At 39.0% G+C, this 22221-nt stretch overlaps 1 long non-coding RNA gene across 2 annotated transcripts; it reads left to right on the top strand.

Annotated features, from left to right (window-relative positions):
• Positions 1-3634: 3634 nt before the first annotated feature.
• Positions 3635-7951, top strand: LOC147845341 (uncharacterized). Of its 2 annotated transcripts, XR_015480315.1 has the most exons (6): positions 3635-3907; positions 4147-4329; positions 5332-5386; positions 5462-5497; positions 6921-6945; positions 7029-7951. It is a non-coding gene; the product is annotated as an uncharacterized LOC147845341 (long non-coding RNA). The 2 variants fall into 2 exon arrangements; XR_015480314.1 differs by lacking the exons at positions 3635-3907; positions 4147-4329 and having other exon boundaries at positions 4555-5386.
• The last annotated feature ends 14270 nt before the right edge of the window (positions 7952-22221 follow it).

Genomic DNA, 22221 nt, shown 5'->3' with positions numbered 1-22221 from the left:
AGGGTGCAATCGAGCCAGTTCCTCCAGCCGAGATGGAGAGCTGGTTTTACAGCCCGTACTTCATCGTACCCAAAAAGATCGGTGGGTCACGGCCAATCCTAGATCTGCGCGTTTTGAACCGCTGCCTTCGCAAGCTTTCGTTCAGAATGCTTACACAGAAGCGCATCCTCCGATGCGTTCGTCCTCAGGATTGGTTTGCAGCCATAGACCTGAAGGACGCGTATTTTCATGTCTCCATTCTTCCGCGCCACCGTCAGTTCCTGCGGTTTACGTTCGAGGGTCGAGCATGGCAATACAAGGTCCTCCCCTTCGGGCTCTCTCTGTCTCCGCGGGTCTTCACCAAACTCGCAGAGGGTGCCTTAGCGCCCCTTCGGCTCACAGGCATCCGCATACTCAATTATCTCGAAGATTGGCTGATTTTAGCCCACTCACGGGAGCAATTGACTATGCACAGAGATGAGGTGCTCCGGCATCTTCGCCTATTGGGGTTGCAGGTCAACTGGGAAAAGAGCAAACTTGCCCCGGTGCAGAGTATCTCTTTTCTCGGGATGGAGCTGGACTTGGTCACCATGGTAGCGCCTCTCCGGAGAGCGCGCTTGCCTGTTGCTGAACTGTCTGAGGGAGCTCGACAGCAAAGTAGTGATTCCCACTGAAATACTTTCAGAGGCTCCTGGGGCAGATGGCATCCGCTGCGGCTGTCACGCCGCTCGGACTGCTCCATATGAGACCACTTCAGCACTGGATTCTTGATAGAGTTCCAAGACGTGCATGGCATGCGGGCACACACCGAGTCTCTGTTACTGCGCTGTCGCCACACCCTCAGCCCCTGGAACGACCCCTCGTTCCTGCAGGCCGGTGTGCCTCTGGGACAGGCGTCCAGTCATGTTGTTGTCTCAACAGATGCTTCCAACACGGGCTGGGGAGCTCCGTGTCTCGGGCATGCAGCTGTGGGCCTGTGGAAAGGTGCCCAGCTGTATTGCCATATCAATCGCCTAGAGCTGTTGGCAGTGTTCCTCGCTCTCCACCGTTTTTCTCCGGTGTTGGAGCAGCAACACGTGCTGGTCAGGACGGACAGTACGGCGGCGGTGGCGGCAGCGTATATCAACCGCATGGGGGGGTATGCGCTCTCGCCGCATGTCTCAGCTCGCCCGCCGTCTGCTCCTCTGGAGTCACCCGCAGCTGAAATCGCTGCGCACCATTCACATCCCAGGTATGCTCAATCGTGCAGCCGATATGCTCTCACAGCAGCAGATTCACTCTGGAGAATGGAGATTCCACCCCGAGTCTGTTCAGCTGATATGGGCACGATTCGGGGAGGCCCAGATCGATCTGTTTGCCTCCCCCGAGAACGCTCATTGCCAGTTGTTCTTTTCCCTGACCGAGGGCACTGTCGGCACGGATGCACTGGCCCACAGCTGGCCTCGGGGGACTCGCAAGTATGCGTTTCCCCCAGTGAGCCTAATCGCGCAGCTACTGTGCAAGGTCAGGAAGGACGAGGAGCAGGTTCTACTAGTTGCGCCCCTCTGGCCCAACCGGACCTGGATATCAGAGCTCTCCCTCCTCGCGACGGCCCTCCCCTGGCGGATCCCTTTGAGAGAGGACCTACTCTCTCAGGGACAGGGTGGTCCCTAGACACGAGGAAGACTTAGGTAACCTGCCGTCTGCGGTGGTTAATACCATCACTCAGGCTAGAGCCCCCTCCACGAGGCGCGCCTACGCCCTGAAGTGGAGTCTATTCACTAAATGGTGTGTCTCTCCATCAGAGAAGACCCCCGAACTTGCCAGATCAGTGTTGTGCTCTCTTTCCTTCAAGAGAAGCTGGATAGCAGGCTGTCACCCTCCACTCTCAAGGTTTACGTTGCCGCCATCTCCGCTCACCATGACGCGGTGGCTGGCGGCACCGTGGGAAAGCATAACCTCATCATCCGGTTCCTCAGAGGTGCTAGGCGAATTAATCCATCTCGACCCCCTCTCATGCCCTCTTGGGATCTCGCCCTCGTTCTCACGAGCCTGCGATCTGATCCCTTCGAGCCACTCGATTCAGTATCCTTAAGATTTCTGTCCCTGAAGACAGCTCTGCTGGTCGCGTTGGCCTCCATTAGGAGGGTCGGGGACCTGGAGGCATTTTCGGTCAGTGACTCGAGCCTGGAATTCGGGCAGGATTTTTCTCATGTTATCCTGAGACCCCGCCCGGGTTATGTTCCCAAAGTTCCTACCACTCCCTTTAGAGACCAGGTAGTAACCCTGCAAGCGCTGCCCCCAGAGGAGGCAGACCCAGCCCTTTCCTTACTTTGTCCAGTTTGCGCCATGCACATTATGTGGACCGTACTCAGTACTTTAGATCCTCTGAGCAGCTCTTTGGCTTTTATGGCGGACGGCAGCAGGGAAGTGCCGTATCCAAACAAAGATTATCCCACTGCATTGTGGAGGCCATTTCATGTGCTTATTTGAGCAGAGGTCAGCCGCGTCCACCGGGAGTGCGTGCGCACTCCACTCGGAGCGTTGCATCCTCTTGGGCACGTGCACATGGCGCCTCTTTAACAGACATTTGTAGAGCTGTGGGCTGGGCGACACCCAACACATTTGCAAGATTTTACAATCTGCGAGTAGAGGCGGTTTCCTCAAGGGTATTAGGTAACCCTTGGTGATTGAGGAAACAATTCGGTGGGGTGTTGTAATACGCTTGCGGTGCCTTTTTCCCTAACACGGAGAGATGTGCACCTTCCTGTCTGTCAGTAAAGTTCCCCGTTCGGTGAGCCCTGCAGATTCCTCCGAGGCCCCTAGCACTTACTCAGCGGAGGAGTCACTTGCTGGTCCACTACGTTAGGTCTGCCCTCTGGTCAGCCCGCGTTTTTGGGTATAGGTGCCGGCTATGTGCTATCCCCTCTGGCGATCCCATATGCTTATTCTGCCACGGTTAAGTCCCCCCCCCTGGGTGGACCCGTGCCTTCCCTATCCCCTAACCACCTTCTTATGCGCACTCCCCCTCCTTAGGGTTAGTCCATATGTTATTCCATTTGTCTCCCTATTGGGTGCGGATGGTCTCCGCAGCGTCCTCCCTACCGGGATGGCACACTTCCCAACGTACTGTCGTATTCCTAGAATTATCTAGACGCTAGCGACTCCCAAAAAAAAATACCTATTCCGTAAAGCTTCTTTTGAAGTGGGGATAAGTTAGGGCCAAGGGCACATTGGAGGACCGCGCCTTCCATGATTTGGGTACGTCACGCTTGCCTGACTGCCCTTTCATCGGAGGCGTTGGTAAGGTGCAGTCATTATGGCGTTTTCAATGGCTCCCATACGTGGATTTAGAACATCAAATCCACTTATAGCACTGGAGTTCCCCAATTGAAGGGGAACGTTCGAGGTTACAGAAGTAACCCTTTGTTCCCCGAGGAGGGGAACGGAAGTGCTATACTCCGTCGCCATAATGACTGTCTCTTAGCTGTTTAAAAGTCTCTTCAGCTTAAAAGGATAGCGTTTGCTGGCGCCAGGTGTGCTTATATGCTCAGTTAATTGGCAATGCAGCACACCTGTGCAAGCTTACGCTACCAATTCATTGCTTTCATTGGCCCGTTCAATACTCTTGCAGACAAGCGGCTTCTGAACCGAATCCTCCCATCCGTGGATTTTAACATCAAATCCACTTATAGCACTTTCATTCCCCTCCTCGGGGAACGAAGGGTTACTTCTGTAACCTCGAACATTCTCCAGGTTGCTCTTTTACAAGAGGGGTTTAACTCAAGATGGGTTGTGAGTTTCTCTACTGTTGCAAGGAGAGTGCAAGGCAAGCATTATTTAAGTTGCTGCAACAACAGCGTGTTCCAGTTCCAGCCAATATCCAGCAACATTTGAGGAGGGGGAACCAACATCCACAGGCCAGACAACAACTGTAAAGGAGACAGAGGTGAGTAGTAGCAAATTACATTTACTTATATAAAATTGTTGAGTGACGCACTTTTTGAGTACATTTAAAGATGTGTAAATCAAATCACTTTTATTGTCACATCATCAGCTGTGATGAGTGTAAAGCTTGATGTAATGTAATGTGTATCTTTACTCTAGTACATTTTTACAGAAAAAATCATTTACTTTTACTTTGCTAAATAAGGTGGCATTCCTCTCTCTCCTGTAAAATACCCAAAGTGCTTCACAATCATGATGAGGGTCTCTCCACAACACCACCAGCGTGCAGCTCCTCTTGCATGATGTGACGGCAGCCACAGGACAACAGCACCAGTGCTTCACCACACACCCCAGCTATAGGTGAAGTGGAGAGACGGTGATAGAGCCATGCGGTGGATGGGGATAATTGAGAGGCTATGATGGGTAAGCCCTGGTGAAAAAAAAGTATACTAAATTGTATTGCAAATATATTTTTTATTCCAGTAGTACATTAAAAGTATACTAATTAAAATGTATACTTAATTTAAATATATTAATAATTTATTATTACCATACTTTTATATACAGCTTCTAACACACTTAAAAATAATTGTAATTTAGTATATTTTCTAAAAATACATTTTAGAAAAATGCACTTTAATTACATGCTTAGTTTATTTTTTACAAGTGTATTTATTTAGCATTTGATGGTAATATATTTTAGTATTATTTTAACTGTGCTTTGAAAATTAACTTGTAAGAATGTTCAAAGCACATTATTTAAATAAGTTTTATATTTTGTTAAATTGTAAATCTATCTATCTATCTATCTATCTATCTATCTATCTATCTATCTATCTATCTATCTATCTATCTATCTATCTATCTATCTATCTATCTATCTACCTACCTACCTACCTACCTATCTATCTATCTATCTATCTATATCTATCTATCTATCTATATCTATCTATCTATCTATATCTATCTATCTATCTACCCATTTAAAGCATTTGTAAATAGCGTGCAAACATACACTGTTAAAACGATTCCCAGAAACTCGCAATGTTATAGTATCCCTTTACTGGATTCAACTGTAAAAAATCACAGTAATATAATGTATATAACGCCTCATTTGAACCATACCCTTACCCGTTGATGACTTAACAGATTTATCCACGGTAAGCGTTGAAATGTCCAGTTCAGTTAAATGGTTGTTTTGTGTATATTTCTGTACAGTGCATGTCATTTAACAGAATTAACCATGTAAGTTATTTTTAGTTGTGACGTTATTTTTAAACAAGTAATTAACAGACCGCGCTTGTAAGTTAGCGTTAGTGCTTGTGAGGTAACACTATTAGAGTTTTTTTAGCATAACGTTAGTTACAGAGAAAAGAAAGGAGATTTTCTGTTAACTTTATCTGTTAACTGCCCTCTCTATTTTAGCACAACATTGAAGTGAAGGTGAGGTACTTCACATGACAATGAGGGATAAGTTAAAGTAAGTGTCATTATGAAAACAAGAAATTTCTCTTTACTTTAAATGAATTAGTGTTAACTGCATTCTCTATTTCAGCACAACATTGAAGTGACCATGTGGAATACAGTTAAGGTAAGCCGGCCTTCACGTAGTCATTATGACCATCATCAACCAATAAATGTTACTGTCATAGATTATGGCAAATGCAAAGTAAATTAACCACATAACAGTGGTCAGTTGTTCTTGTTTTTGTAACATAACAGTAGTTACAGTTTTTCTCAGTGGCTTTGGTGCATTTCTCGCAATACTTTTTACATTTGCACAACAGGTCATGCATTTCTCAAAACAATTAATCATTTGTGCACACCCTAGTAGCAGTTTCTCATTTCCTTCGTCAAACTGCAAATGCTTTCGGACATGCATCAATTGCTTTCATTCAACTCTCTGCTGTTTATAACATTATCATCTGCTTATGTCACGTCAGTCAAAATGAACTAAACTTGTAAATGCTGAATAGTCATTACATATTAAACTAACAGTCCTCATTTCATTACTGGAGTCATTACATACAAAAATGTTGAACTTGATGTCAAAACCGGTCAAGCAAACTCTATAAAAATTAATTTAAGACTTTATTTTCTTGAAAATGTCTTTAAAATTGAACAATTTGATGAATGATTTACAGACCTGTGTATGTTGCAGGTTCAGTTCCAATAAGTACTGCAATATTGTATAGGTTGTGCACAGTTCAACCCAAAGGGAGTTTGTTTGTTGTAAATAAGAGTGTGTTTATTCTTTTGCACAATGCTGTGAATAAATTAGGATTGTAAAAATCAAATGCAGAGTAAAAATGTGAAACATACATATTCAGTGTCTTGTACTCAGATACCACACTAAATGCAGTGATGTCCAACTTTACTGTATTTTTTAAATGGCTGTGCAAATAGTATACAGTGCTGTCTTGAGCATTTTCAGCAAGTGTCACCAACGTCTGACTTTTCTGCATTGAAAAATGTCCAGAGTAAACTCATAATGAAAACATGACAAAACCATTTGACTATATTGTTCATGAACAATGGTGTCAGGACTTTTCATTTTGATGATACTGACATTTTGATTGACATCAATACTTGCTTTTGAGGACTGAGCAATCCATTTTGAGCATGTGATGCGCTTTTGCAGATTATCAGCTAAGTTTTGCAGTTTGTACTAATTGTTTTGAGAAATGCATTAACTGTTGTGCAGAAATGCACTGGTGCTGTGAGAAACGCGGCTGAGAAAAACTGTAATACACAGTGAATAATTGTTTAGCATTTAGTCTTTTAAGATTATTCAGATTTTCATGTTGGCAGTGATGCGCTAAAGCTGTCTGACTGAAAATTAAAAGTCTGTGTGCATATACCCCGTTCAGTTGTATTTTTAAGCTAACATTAGCATAGTACATGTTAATTGTCTATTTCTTAAGGGTCATTGTAATGCATTACTAACATTTACTAATGAGATGTTATTGTATAGAGTCACTGATTGTATATTTTATTTTATTTTTGTGGTTTAGGTGTACATAATGGCTATAGTGCATGGTGAGTGTACAGATGGTATGGTGGTACTATAGATTTAGATTATCAAATGTTGAGTTTATTTTACCTCTTATTATATTCATCAGCTTTTGCAGCCTTGCGCCTCAGCCATGGATGTTGAAAAAGTGTGATGCCACCCCTCGCTTGAAGGCATGGGCGTGGTAGTGGGGGAAAAAGTGGACCTGACTACCCAAGGTCCCGTCTAGGGAGAGGGCCCTTTGAAATCCCACCAATTTTTTATTATTTTTTTTTTGTAGCCTACTTCGAATTAATTGGCCCCTACAACTGATGTCAATGACATTATTTATTTCAAAATATATTGATAACACCCCCCCCCCCGAAATGGTTTAGTCCGCCCATAGACGGCAGCCGGCGGCAAACAAGTAACGCAGTGAGTCTAGAGCCTGATCATGCTGCGCAAAAAGCCCAAATCGGGCTTTCAAAAAGAGAAAGACAGGAAGGAAAAAGAAAGGAGGCAGAATGAGGGGAAGCAGCCGATGACTGCTTTCTTTTGAAAAGGTGAACTGAGTTTGCTTGTTAAGAAACTACATCTAATTAAAGTTAACATATTCAACTCCAGACAGCTGCTGCTATGTATGTATGCTAATGTTAAATCTTTAGCTTAGTTTGTCAACCAGGCTGCTTGTTGCTGTAAGTAAATTATGGGCCAGGCCAGCTAACGTTTCTGAGGGTACAGTTGTCTCGTGTTCTCCTGTTCAGAAATAAATGTTTTTAAATCAAAACTTGCATCATGGTATCATGGATCAAAATGTCAGCACACAAACCCGATGTAGTCTACGGTTTAAAGGTATTTGAGCACAAGTAGGCCAAATGCATCAATTTGGTGGTGAATGAAAGAACCAGTCATTATTATAATCTGATTTGATTATAGATTAAAACACTATTTGTGCATGTTTATATTCAAATAATTTAAAAAAAATGTGTAGGGGGCCCACTGACATTGAGAGGGTACAGGGCCCAGAATTTGGTGCTACGCCCCTGCTTGAAGGTAATGTTGATGTCTTCCTCATTTTCATTAGATTTTTAATTGTCCAGTTGTTTACAAATTTGTTGTGAGCAGTTTCATGTACAAACTCCTTTTCTTCCAACATTAAAAAAAAAAAATCTGGTGTTAAAAACAACCACAGCTAGGCTAGTTGGCTACCAAGTGCTGAGTAAATATTAGACACAGATTTTTTAAATATAGTTTTTGTGTTTATTAGCAATTTTAACTGGCCATTTTAATAGGCAGTGTATGGAAGGTGAATGTCAACTTATTTGTACAAACAAATTTAATTATTCACAAACTCAGTCTTTCCTTTTCCAGCAATACTACAACATTACACAACAGTCTTATTCCTTGCAGGATCAAGTGATCGTGGGATCTCATCTGGATTTCACAGCTGGATCTGGTCTGAATTTGAAGTATGCTGAAGATGCCTTTTGCACTCTGGAATTTAAGGTAAAGTCTACATTTAATATTGTACTTGAGGGTTTGTTATGTTTTAGGAATGTATAGGAGCACCAGCAGTCATCTCTAATACGATAGACTTAATTTGTGTGTATGTGGAGACCAGAGAGGATGCTGTTCTTAAAAGGATGGAGCTCTTATGCTGGATTGAGACCAAATGTGAACTTCAGTATTCAGGTGAGTGTAATAGATACAAGTCATTGCAAATACTTTAAAAAGAGGGGAATTTCTACTGGACAGCACAAATGAAGTGAAATGCAAAACACGTTTGTGAATGTTGTTATTCTCTTCAATCTCTCTTTTTTCACTTTATTATGTGAAACACATGTATAACATTAATGTTTCCAACCGACTGAATGTGTTCTCTTACTGTCGTCAAGTAGCGTTACTGTTGATGTTATAACAACTCTTTATTCGGTACTGTATATGCAGGTTTGTTTGTAATGTGAGGGTGAGAAAATAACTAAATGATCATTTTAAGATGAATTACCCATAATTAGGTAAAATAATTTGAATAATCATTCAATCCAATCTGACAATTCTTTTTTAAATGAATGTGTATTAGTAAATACAGGCATGTACACATATCTGATATTTGTATTATTCACACTTCGTTGCAAACCTGTATTTCTTTATTTCACTAGATAAGTCATGTTTTAGCGCAAGAAAAATGTAAGAATTACTGTATAAAAATATATTTAAACAGTTTATTTTTGCTGCCTTTTTGTGTGATCTTGACCACTTAATGAGCTTTAGTTGCATAGTGATTGCTTTTTATGTTGTGCAAAACATAATAATTGATAATAATTAAGCTTATTTCTCATTTGTTCCTGATTTCTCTGTCTGATTCTCATGTTACTGTCCCAAAATGTATAAAAGGGTAAAAAGTCATGAGTTTCTCTTTTTGCCTTAGCAACACCGGCAAGATGCGCGCACACACACACACACACTCACACACACAGAGACGTTTGCCATTGAATCCTCAAAGGACAAGTTGGACTCTCACAGGCAAGGTCAACCAGCTCATATATTCTGTACATCATCACCTTTTAAATTAATTTCAACCCGGGCTCATTGTGGAAACGTAGCCCCGCGGACATTTCTGCGGACCGCGATTTACGTCCCGGGAGGTACGTATTCGAGCGTTTTTTTTTTTGTGTGTGTTTTAAATGCACTCATAATTAATTTCTAATTGTAATACAGAAAAATACACTTTAATATCACTAAGCAAGCATGAAATTAGCATACATGTTATGCTTATTTAAAGTGTACTAAATATACTTAAAGTTGTTCCAATTTAGCACACAAAAGTACACTAAATACACATTTTATTACAACTAAAATAAACTTAGCACAAAATTAATATGTCCAAAATGTCACGCTTTAAGTTAACTAACCATTAATGCACTTAAAATATACTGACAATTAATCCGGATCCAAGTATAGTAAGCATATTTATTTTTCACCAGTGAGGGCAGAAGAGAACGTGAAATACAGCAATACAGCATGTGTGGGACCAGTGGGTCCAGCGATTGCTCTTTCTTTACAATCCAGTTCCCCACATCACTGCGGATGAACGTCTGGTTTCATTTCGTGGCCGCTGTTTCTTCAGCCCAGCAAACCATGTTCGTTTGTCTTGATGTCAAATTGACCCAATACACAATTTGTGCTCCAGTCATTGTGTAACCTACGCCACCCAACCCGCTCCGAGCTGCTATCGAGCCATCAACCTTCCGCATGGGATTCAGTTGCTCTACCAAGGAGGCTAGAGACCATGACCTCTATAGTCTGTCGCTAGAGCACCTTTAGAGGTCAGAGGAGTGAGGTTTACCTGCTGGCCTCCGTTACACTTCCTAAAAGAAACTGTTATTCCTTTCAGGCACGTGCACACATAGGGCTCAACCTGTGCAGTGCACATGTCCTTTTTAGTCTTGGATAGAAAGCGCACTTCCAAAATGATCAAAAGTGCCCCCGTGATGCGACATAACCTCCGTCCCCCCCTTCAGTAGGTGCATGACAACACTGCTCTTGAGTACGCGCGCTCAACCCCCCCTCCCCCGCTTTACAGTACGCGCGACAACACAGCTGATCAGAACGCGCGCGCAACACTGCTCTTCAGTACGCGTGCAACAACATAATATATATATATATATATATATATATATATATATATATATATATATATATATATTAGTGCTGGCAAAATGAGTGTGTTAACGCATGCGATTAATTCGAAATATTTAACACGTTAAAAAAATTTACGCAATTAACGCAGTTGGAGTTTTTTTTCCTGTTGTGGCCAGGGGCGGACTGGCCATCTGGCAGAACTGCAGTTTCCCGCTGGGCCGATGTACTTTTTGGGCCGGGCTGATGATCTTCTTATGATCTGATCAGCCCATTAAACACTCAGCAGACTGTCGTGTTTCTCTAAGTGATTGACGGTGCTGTGAGCTATCACGCTCTGAAAGTAAGATGTTTCTGTTTCAGACAGAGCGGCCGTGTGACATAATCTGCAGCCCATTGGTTCTTTTCTTTATTGACAATGGGCTGACCCAATCACAATCTTCCATGTTGGGCTCTGTGTAAGCGTGCAACGTATGTGTGTCAGAATAGTCGAGAGTCACGCCTGTTTCTCATGCGCGGGAGAGCAGATGGATGAGCAGGCATTTGCCTTTTGCGTCTGCAGTCTGCAGCAGAGCACAGATCAATATATTCCTGTCTGTTCCATCTAGTTACTGATCTGTCCATATAAATATTCTTCTTTTTTACTTTTAATCTGCATCACGGCCCGCGGCATCTTCCTCCTGTGCTGTTTCCTCAACCTGCAAATCTTTATTTTACAGATGAAACAGAATGTCTGCTTCTATGAGGAGTGTCAGTCATGTAGTTTAAGATGCACTCGGTCAGAAGACAAGCGCAGGAGATATGATGACATCGGGTTTTTGATCATCAGCATGATGTAGGCTTATAGTGACAATAATATTTATTCAATATGGTTATTATAATGATATTTATACATGACCAAACTACATTTAGTTTTGTAGTTCTGCCCAAACAAATATTTGTTGCATTTTTCACTTGTTTAAGTTCATTTGATGGACAATGTAAAATCTTTTAGCATCGTTTGATGTTTCCTTGTTGAGTTAAACATTTATTTAAGTCTCTGACACATTGCTTTCATTATTTATCTTTATTTTATTAATCAACATTAACTGTGTGCGTCAGCAGGCAGTTTTTGTCATGCTCTTTATTTATTAGGCTCCCTCACAACACACAGGCACACACAAGATGGATTTCCAGTGTGGATTATAATTTTATTATAATAATAAATAAATAAAATGTAAGTTTTTGATTTGTCAACTCTCGTTATTTCCTATATATGGCTTTTGTGCTTTTATTGAATGGGAGTTGGTAAACATATTCAAGGGCGTGCACAGATGGGGAGCATTTTGAGTGATGTAGTGGCCCAAAATGCCAGGGCCGATTATTTTAGTCCCAGTCCAGCCCTGGCGTCAGCGCTTGACAGAGGGCGTGTCTGAAGTTAGAGTTGATGCCAACGATATTAGTCTGCAATCAGCTACTGTCTGAGCAGGGGTATTTGCATAAAGCATTCTGATTGGCTGATGCTTGCGTTGGCGCTTGAAAAGTGGAGAAATGGCCAACTTCTACATTAAGCAACATTCAGCATCGCTTAGACTCACCTATTCAAAGTGAAGGGGAAGCGTTGATTCTGACGCCCCGTGTGAACGAAGCGTAACTCCATTAGCAGAATCATTTGTGTTACAGATGATGAGTTTAATCTCCGACATAACGCTCATGTTTAACTGAAAGTTGCCTGATTAAAATTTTTTTTATGATTAAACTTTTTAATTATATACAGATTTCATTTTGTAATTTTGATTTAGAGTGTAATCAAAAATTCAAGTTACCAACAAAAAAGAGTTTTTTGTTTTTATAACCTTTGGCCTCACAAAAAAAAAAAAAAAAAAATATATATATATATATATATATATATATATATATATATATATATATATATATATATATATATATTTATATATATATATATATATATATATATATATATATATATATATATATTTTTTTTTTTTTTTTTTTTTATATATACATATTATTTTTATTTATTTTTGTAAGGTCTGTTTGACTCGTTAAATATGTATTAAATAATGATTTATTAAAATACATTTACTGATATCTAAATACGATGAGTGTCCAGCAGAGGGCAGCAGACAGGTGAGACCTGAGATCTGTCAGCAGTTCTGATTAGCACTTTCCTGTCTAATATTAATTGTGCTGATTCTGAATACTGAATTATAAAAGAGCCCAGATCAGTCTCTTCCTGCCTTTATCAAGTGTTCAGCCATCTGATCTGATGTGTTGTGAGGCTAAACAGCAGTTCATTCCACTTAACTTGCGCTTTCGTCTTGTTGTAGACCGGTCTTGTTTCTCAGCGTCCACAAGGGGGCGGAGCGTCAGCGTGTCGTCATCACGTCAGTCATATTTTGATTCTCTCGTTCAGTTTTGGTCTTAAACACGATGGACAAGAGCTTGGCTAATATTGAAATGCTGGGTTTTTTACATTTCAGACTACAGTATTTTAGTGTTGTTGTTTGTAATGTTTAAGCCATTGTGTGTGTTTTAGTGGTTCATCTAACATGTATTCATTTAAACATAAGTTTTCTGGCGTGTGTTGTGTCCATCAGTGAAATGCTGTAAAGCTTGTTTTCTGATAATGTCAGATTTTCCAGCAGTCTGTGTTTGTGTTTTGCAGCAGACTGTAGTCCACATTTCGATCGACCCAACAGTAAGTGCTTTAAACAGTTCAATTCTTTATTATAATGTGATGTTTATCCGCTAATTCAGTTTCCTATATGTTTGCAATCATATACAGTTGAAGTCAGAGTTATTCGCCTCCCTGTTTATTTTGTGCCCCAATTTCTGTGTAAAGGAGAGCAGATTTCTCCAACACATTTCTGCACATAATAGTGTTAATAACTCATCTCTAATAACTGATTTATTTTCTCTTTGTCATGATGACAGTAAATAATATTAGACTAGATATTCTTCAAGACACTTCTATACAGCTTAAAGTGACATGTAAAGGCTTCACTAGGGTAATTAGGGTAAAGTTAGGGTAATTAGGCAAGTTATTGTATAATGATGGTTTGTTCTGGAGACAATCAAAAATTTAAGGGGCTAATAATATTGACCTTAAAATGGTGTTTAAACAATTAAAAACTGCTTTTATTCTAGCTGAAATAAAACAAATCAGACTTTCTCCAGAAGAAAAAAATATTATCAGACATACTGTGAACATTTCCTCAATCTGTTTAATATCATTTGGGAAATATTTAAAAAAGAAATAGAAAAAAATTCAAGGGGGGGGGGGGGTGAATAATTCATAATTCTTACTTCAACTGCATGAGCTGCACGATGTTGGAAATGTGGATTTTTTTTAAGTTATTCATTTTTTTTTATTAATTTCACATAGTGTGTGTGTGTGTGTGTGTGTGTGTGTGTGTGTGTGTGTGTGTGTGTGTGTGTGTGATCTGCTAAGTATCGTTGGCTCCTTTAATGTCATTAATTCAATTGTAAGAGTTTTGTAAAAGACTGTCAAACTTTTTGCCCAAATGTGTTGCACTGTAAAAAACTCTTATGTGCTTTTTACTTAAAGAATAGTGGGAACACTGTTGCACATATTTTTTTTAAGTAGTTTTCAAGGCTTTAATTTTTAAGCAAAAACCACTTGAATGAATCGTGTGAAAATGAATACATTTTTTAAAAATTATAGCTGATGATTTTGATATTATTAGTGAAATGTGCTTTTATAATTTAAGCAAATCCACCAGCATGACTCATCTTTATTAATGAACATCATAAAAATGTCAAACATATCATTTATAATGAAATACATACACTGCAAAAAATGCTTTTCTTACTTCGATTTTTTTGTCTTGTTTCTTGTCTAAATATCGAAAATTTCTCATATCAAGAAGCATTTTCTAGACAAGCAAAACATATTGTCTTCTTTTGAGAAATAATACGCCAATATTAAGTTTGTTTTTCCTTAAAACAAGCAAAATAATCTGCCAATGGGGTAAGCAAAATAATCTTGTTTTTTCTTTTGACGTAAGATTATTTTGCTTACCCCATTGGCAGATTATTTTGCTTGTTTTAAGGAAAAACTCACTTAATATTGGCATTATTTCTCAAAAGAAGACAATATGTTTTGCTTGTCTAGAAAATGCTTCTTGATTTAGGAATTTTTAGATATTTGAACTAGAAACAAGATAAAAAACCTAAGTAAGAAAAGCATTTTTTGTAGTGTACACAATGCATTTTTGCCAAATATTATTTTAATACATGTTCCACTGATAACAAAATGGTGCAATATGTTAAATAAATCAGTGTTAAGCTCTGAAAAAGTCCTTTATCCATGCCATGGACAAAAATCTTCAGTCAACTTTCTTTTGTAGGAATAGTCACATTTACACACAATCTGACAGAATGTGTGTATTGCATAACATATAAAAGCAGAATCTAAAATAAACTGCATCACACTGTAAATTAAACATTAAGCTTATTATTATGAACTTAAGCAGTTGGACAGTTCAAATGTTTAAGGTTTACTAAAACACATTAAGAAAATAAACCATTTCTTTGTATCTCCGTGAACAGTAATTCATCGCAATGTTTGAGTAGGCGTTGCTGACTGACACTAGAACACATGTACACTAGTATTTTGACTAATAATGGACAGGGTGATTTCAAAATGTATACTAGTGTACAAAGAAATATGTGTAAAACAACCCATGTTTATACAAGGAATAGTGCGTTTAACAATGTAGTGTTTGTGTTATATTTTTGTTTTTTGTAAACATGCAAAAATATAAAACTATAAGTATCTGAAACAGTTTAAGACGCTTACATTCAGAGGTGGTTCTAGATCAGAGTGACTGGGGAGGGATGGGGCACATTTTAACAACATATTATCAATATATAATTTATTTTCATTTAGTTTATGGTAATATTATTAAATAAATGTTAATAAAATTTTGTTGGGCAACCGAAATGGTGTGTGTGTGTGTGTGTGTGTGTGTGTGTGTGTGTGTGTGTGTGTGTGTGTGTGTGTGTGTGTGTGTGTGTGTGTGTAATAAACTGCAGCACATTTTCTGTTATTTTACACACTCATTTCTCTAGATAGTAGTAGTTTAGTTGAATTTAAAACATCAACCACCACAAATAAACACAAAACACTTGTGAAACACAATCCATAAACATTTCGCTGCACAGTTTGGCCGTTTATCCAGATGAAATGCTGCATCATCAGGGGTCTCATGTATCAACGCTGCGTACGCACAAAAACTTTGCGTACGCCAGGTTTCACGCTCAGAATCGCTCACGTTTGGATTTACTAACGATGAACTGAACGTGGGAATGTGCGCAGCTTCACGGCAGCTTCATGGCAGGCGTACGCACATTTTTTTGTGCGTGTCTGTTTTATTTCCATTGGCGACTCCTAGAGGCAGTTGTGTTAAATTCTTCTCTACAAAGTGTCTGATCCTTGCAATGGCAGCTGTATGAGACGGGTTCATATAGTAGGTATGTAAGGTTTCCATACCATACATTTGACCAGCTAAACATTAAAGCACAATTTGCAGCAGTCGCCTGTTTTCCCAATGTAATCTGAGCAATCTACTGCACACACATTGCTATAAAGACACTATCTGAAGATGAATTTGCATGCGTGAATCATAAACATTTCCATTCAATAAATATGTAATTAAAATATGATGCTTATTGATATGAACTTATTGATGATTCCTACTTGTCTTTCTCGTGATAAATAGTTGGCAAAATCTGATATATAGCGGGGAAAAAAGAAGAAAGAGTTCATCAGACGCTGGATTCGAGCCGAGTTCATGCTCGAACGGAACTATTCATGATCACATGCGTCTTACAAGGTGCGCCACTGAGACTGTTAAGCATCCTGCAATATTTTACAGTTATAAACCACACTATTTCTATCTTTGATGCACAGTGCGATGTTCAGACCCAACTGTGTTAACCGCATCAGCTAAACTCTCCCACTCTACTTTTTTCTTTTGTTGTTAATTCCGGAGAACAAACTTGCAAATAACACCGCTTTTCTCCGGTCTACCTCTGAAAGCAGCACCTCCAATTCACATTCTGTTCAAAGTTTCTCTTCTTGCTTGCTTTTTCCATTGCTTTTTCGTTGGGTTTTGCCATTAGCATAGTCATTAGCATATTCATACGGGGGAGGAGGCAGGGAGGGGTTTTGTGCTCGTGCATGCTGCGCTCAGTTTCACGTTCATTCGGATGTACAAAAGAATATGCGTGGGATTCGGCGTACGCAGTGTTTCATACATCTGAAATTTTTTCTGCGTACGCAATGTTTTAGTAAGATTTCCACGCAAGTCTTCGTACATGAGGCCCCAGGTGACTGAAAGTGAAACTTTCTGAAATCTCCCGCCAGGGTTTATCAGAATATGATTCATAGCCAAGTGTGCTTCCCACACACAAAGAGTTTGTTTCGGCTACAGAAGCATCCAGTGTACATAAAAGTGACAACACAAAATAAATACAGAAAAAGAGATGATAGACATTAAACAGAGATGCAGTTATTCACAATGTAAAAGAAAAACCTAATTTTACAGAAAATATCTCAATTTTTTTCAGTAATTTTTATTCAGAACTTAGTAAATTGACAAACAATCTCTCAAAATTTAGTTTGACTTTCATTTAGGTACTTTATTATTAAAGACAAATTACTGACATTTGTGTTTTTTTATATAGGAAATTACAATATTATTTATACAGTGTTTTTTATGTTATTTTAAATTATATTCAAAAGTTCGTAAAAATTACTAACAATATCTGTAAATTACCAGCTTGACTGTTATTTTATGTACTGTATAATTAATGACACATCATTACTTTGTCTGTTTTACACAATAAAATTGGTTTATTATTTACAGTGTTTTTTCCTGTTTTTTTAAGTACATTTAAAATTACATAAAATTAAAGTAATGAATTGTAATGACTTGCTCTGTAAAAAAAAAAGATCGTAAAAAAGGTGAAATGACTGCAGCTACGGCTGCCAAACAAAAGCCATAAAATTACGGTAAAATTTCTTTGTTAAAATAAAGTGCAAAAAATAATAAATCTACAGATATTTTCATTAACATGTTCACAGAAAAACACTTTACAGACTAGACTCTGGTCTTGGATCGAATAAGTGACTCCGCCTAATCTGAGGACCTCGGGATGAGTATCCCCAGGTGAAAATAGAGAATAAAGAGAATAATTAGCGTAGCTGCTGTTCATAGTGTATATAAGCAAGATGCAGAAGCCAGTGTGGAACCCGCTAGGTGATGCATTGAGTGTATGCTTTACTAAACAGATAGGTCTTTAATCTAATGTTGAACTGAGAGAGTGTGTCTGAGCCTCGGACGTTATCAGGAAGGCTATTCCAGAGTGTAGGAGCCATGAAAGAGAAGACTCGACCTCCTTTAGTGGACTTTGCTATTCTAGGCACTACCAGAAGCCCTGCGTTTTGAGATCTTGAAGAGCGAGCTGGATTATAGCAAGACAGAAGGTTGGTTAGATAAACAGGAGTTAGATTATTTAGAGCTTTATAGGTGAGAAGTAATATTTTAAATTCAATATGAAACTGAACAGGCAGCCAGTGTAAGGAGGAGAACATTGGGCTGATATGATCATATTTTCTAGACCTGGTCAGAACTCTGGCTGCTGCATGTTGTACTAGCTGAAGTTTGTTAATAGAGGATGCTGGGCAGCCAGCAAACAGAGCATTACAGTAATCCAGCCTAGAGCTCATAACAGCATGGACTAGGTTTTCTGCATCAGAGATGGATAGCATACTTCATAATTTAGCGATATTTCTCAGATGAAAGAAGGCAGTTTTTGTGACATGGAAATAAGATTATCAACAGTTAGATTGCTGTCTAATATGACACTCAGATCTTTTATAGTAGAGCTAACGCTAACTCTGTATCCTCTAATTGTAGATTGAGTTGTGAGATCTGCTGTGTACAGGGTTTAGGCCCAATAAGTAATAATTCTGTTTTGTCAGAGTTTAAGAGAAGGAAATTGTTGGTCATCCAGTCTTGAACATCTCTAATACACTCAGTTAGCTTAGACAGTTCAGACGTCTCGTCAGGTTTAGTTGAAATATATAATTGAGTATCATCTGCACAGCATAAGTGCTGGTCCAGAGTCAGCCTGGTGGACCAGGAGGTCCGTCAGCCCGCAACTCACCCAGTCGAAACACATCGGCTAGTTGTACCACACTTCAGGATCCCGGAGCTGATGACAGCCGTGCACATTACGATGTCCGCGCGGGGTAACCGCCACTCTCTGAGAGCTCCAAAAGCAGTACTACTGGCCAGGACTGGAAGCAGAGGTACGTCGACACTGTCAGCAGTGTCCAGACGGCTCACATACCTCTCCTCAACATCCCCCCCAGACCACCAGTACCGCGACCCGTCATCTGGGTGCCCTTCAGGTGCCCTTCTGGTAGGAAAACAGTGAGAGACTTGTTTTTCATCATATTTGTCTTTTTCATTAATTACTCTTAATGCCAGGGGTTTGAGAATAAATGTGAAACGTAAGGCTTTATACTTATTTGCTAAGCAGCAGAAATCTGAAAAACAAAGGCCATGTGGACGCAAACAACCCTTGCTAAGCCATTACGTTACGTGTTAAATACATCATGATCATAGGTGGTCGTATATACCTTTATGTAGGTCTATAACTCCACATTTAACCAGACGAAGAAGACAGCACATCTTAAATATGAGTAAACATACAAAGTCATTTACCTACGAAAATTACTCTGAAAGATTAAGGGTGAGTGGAATTACCAACGCAATCTCACGGCAATTCATAACTTTTTAATTAGCTAATTCGTATGGATTCGTATGATCTAATTCGTACAATTTAGTGCGATTTGCTCATCCCCCAATGATGGTTGGGGTTAGGGGTGGGGTTAGGTGCCACGCCTCCTTTTTAAAATTGTACAATTTCGTATGACTGAACTCGTACAAATTTGTACGAATTAGCCACTAAACTGGCAAAACGTAAAATACTTGCGCTGTCTCGTAAGATTAGGCTGATATTACTTAAAAGAAGACTTACAGGCACACCACACTACACAAGCATGGTGTCAGGCCTGTTTTATCTGTGCAATGATTCAGTGGATTTTGATCTAAATTGTGTTGCGCACACAATTTAAACCATAATGATAGCAGGGTTTGTTTTTACATACAGTATCCTTTATCAATTGTGTGGAGATGCATTTCTTGCATTTGATTAATGCGTTTGGTTGCATTTTGTCATGATGTACTGTTGACATGCTCTGAAGTTGACAAACAGTTTTGAAAAAGATTCTTGTAAAAGAAAATTAAATTTTTTTAAATGTATGACTTTTTATTTGTATTATTATTAATATGTTAATGAGTTTAATTGTTATTTGGTCACATCTGAAATTAAGTGTCTAAGTTACGAAACCCAAATGTCCGGGTTTAGGAGTAATGAATATATAATAAAGACTTTTCTCTGTGGTGTATTTTTACAGCAAATCGACGCAAAATATTGCTGCAAATGTTTTAAAAAGCAGCATCAACATCAGTCTGTTAGATTGCAAAAATCATGAAAAAAAATCCAGGAGAGACTTAAGAACTTATACTGAGAAACAGCCAAAGAGTTCAGATCAGAGAGTTCGAGTTCAGTAACCACAGGCCATTTCCTTTTTGTTTAACATTCTTGCATCAGTCTTGACAATGCTATAAGGTAGAACTGTCGTGGGCGTTCATGATCCCTCATCTCTAGAGTTTCACTCCAGCTGAATGTTGTACTTCTATTGAGAAACACCTAAATGACTCACATCAGGGTCAGGGGTGTACTTTTTGATGTTTTATTTTATAATGTCTTTAATATTATATTCCTTCATTACTGCAACTGATTCCTGGCAAATTAAACAGACACATATTCCACTGACCTCTGTGAAGAAATATTCTTTGCCCCATCGTGACTGAAGTTTCCTGCACTCACTGTTGATTTTCCTCTTTCTTGCTTGTGCCATGTCTCGCCAAAATGTGATTATCAATTGTGTTTCCTTCAGTTTGTTTGGTTCGTTTTACTTCATAACAGGATCTGCTGCCTAATGGAAGGCATGTCATAGCGACACCCGGTGATTATTTATTGAATTATGTTTATTTTTGTATGGCGGGCCAGATTCTATTAATATTCATAAAAAGCCTCGCGGGCTGCCACAAAACTAATTGCGGGCCACAGATGGCCTGCGGGCCGTCGATTGGACACCCCTGCTGTTAGTGCACGGCAGTGAGCTCATCCAGGTATTGGCGTTTTGCTGGTGGAACAGGTGTTATATTGTATATATTAATTTCACTCAAAATTCTCCTTGTTAATCATCAATTATTTTTATTTATTTTCATATTTTCAAAGTTGTTCTTTAAATATCTTATATTTCAGACTTAATGATTTTATAGTTGTGATTGTTTTCAATGTATTGGTGTTTTGCAAAAAATGGTATGTGGCCCTTTTAAGTGTAGTTTTCCGGTTTCCTGCTCTTGCTCAGTTCGCAGCAAACGCGATCTAGGAGAGGTGACTTGTACTGAAGCTCCACTTAAAACATATCATATAAGTGTTGTTTATCACAATAACACATGTAATTTCGCTCTAAAATGCATTTCACTGTTATTTAAACCTGTATGAGAGGTTGTGTAAATCAGAGATTCTCAACCTTTTTACTTTCGGGGCCCACTTCTTTCTCCAATCAATTTTTGAAGGCCACCTGTCTGACACTTTCTTTAAAATGTTTGTATGAAATGTACATTTAAACCTCTATTTATTAACATATATATATGTGACCTTTATACTTCACTCCCGAACCCACTTCATTCACCCTTCAGCAATACACACACACTGGACTCGGATGAGGAGGGTTTTATTTTGCCCTGCACACAGAGCAGTAACAGTGAGATCAACACGGTTTAATTTAGCATCCACATCCACAGCAGTTCTCCCTAACTCTGCTGCAGTCTATATTGAAAGCTTATATTATTATTATATAAAACAAAGACAGAAATATAAAAATACAGAAAATGCTTAACTAATATCGCTGAATAAACACATTTAATACCTAAACACAAAATATAATAGAAAATTACCTGCACACAGAGCAGTAACAGTGAGATCAACACGGTTTAACTTAGCATCCACATCTAAAACACATATAACTCCATTAGCACTTGCTGTATAAGCACATGGGCGAAAATATCAAGATGAGATTAAAAGTACCAAAATCAAACAAATATGACAAGAAAACCCACTCTGTCGATCAATAAATGTATATAAAGTGTGATAGACTTTTAAAGCTGCATCCAATCAATCATTTAAATGATATTTTTATATTTTAGTGTGGAGCTAACACAAACCCGACTCACCCACAGCAGTTCTCCCTAACTCTGCTGCAGTCTATACACAGACTCTGTGCGCAATAGCGCCACCGGCGAACTAGCAGGAACTGCACTACCATTAAAGCAGGATTTAATACTGAACTATTAACATGGTATATATTTATTTCGTTACATATATATATATATATATATATATATATATATATATATATATATATATATATATATATATATATATATATATATATATGTTAATAAATAGAGGTTTAAATGTACATTTCATACAGCAGCCCACGGTTATAA

The sequence above is a fragment of the Danio rerio genome, chromosome 3 (genome assembly GCF_052040795.2).
Source record: "Danio rerio strain M-AB ecotype USA chromosome 3, GRCz13ab, whole genome shotgun sequence".
NCBI classification, from domain to species: domain Eukaryota; kingdom Metazoa; phylum Chordata; class Actinopteri; order Cypriniformes; family Danionidae; genus Danio; species Danio rerio.
This window is presented reverse-complemented; position numbering and strand designations above follow the sequence as displayed.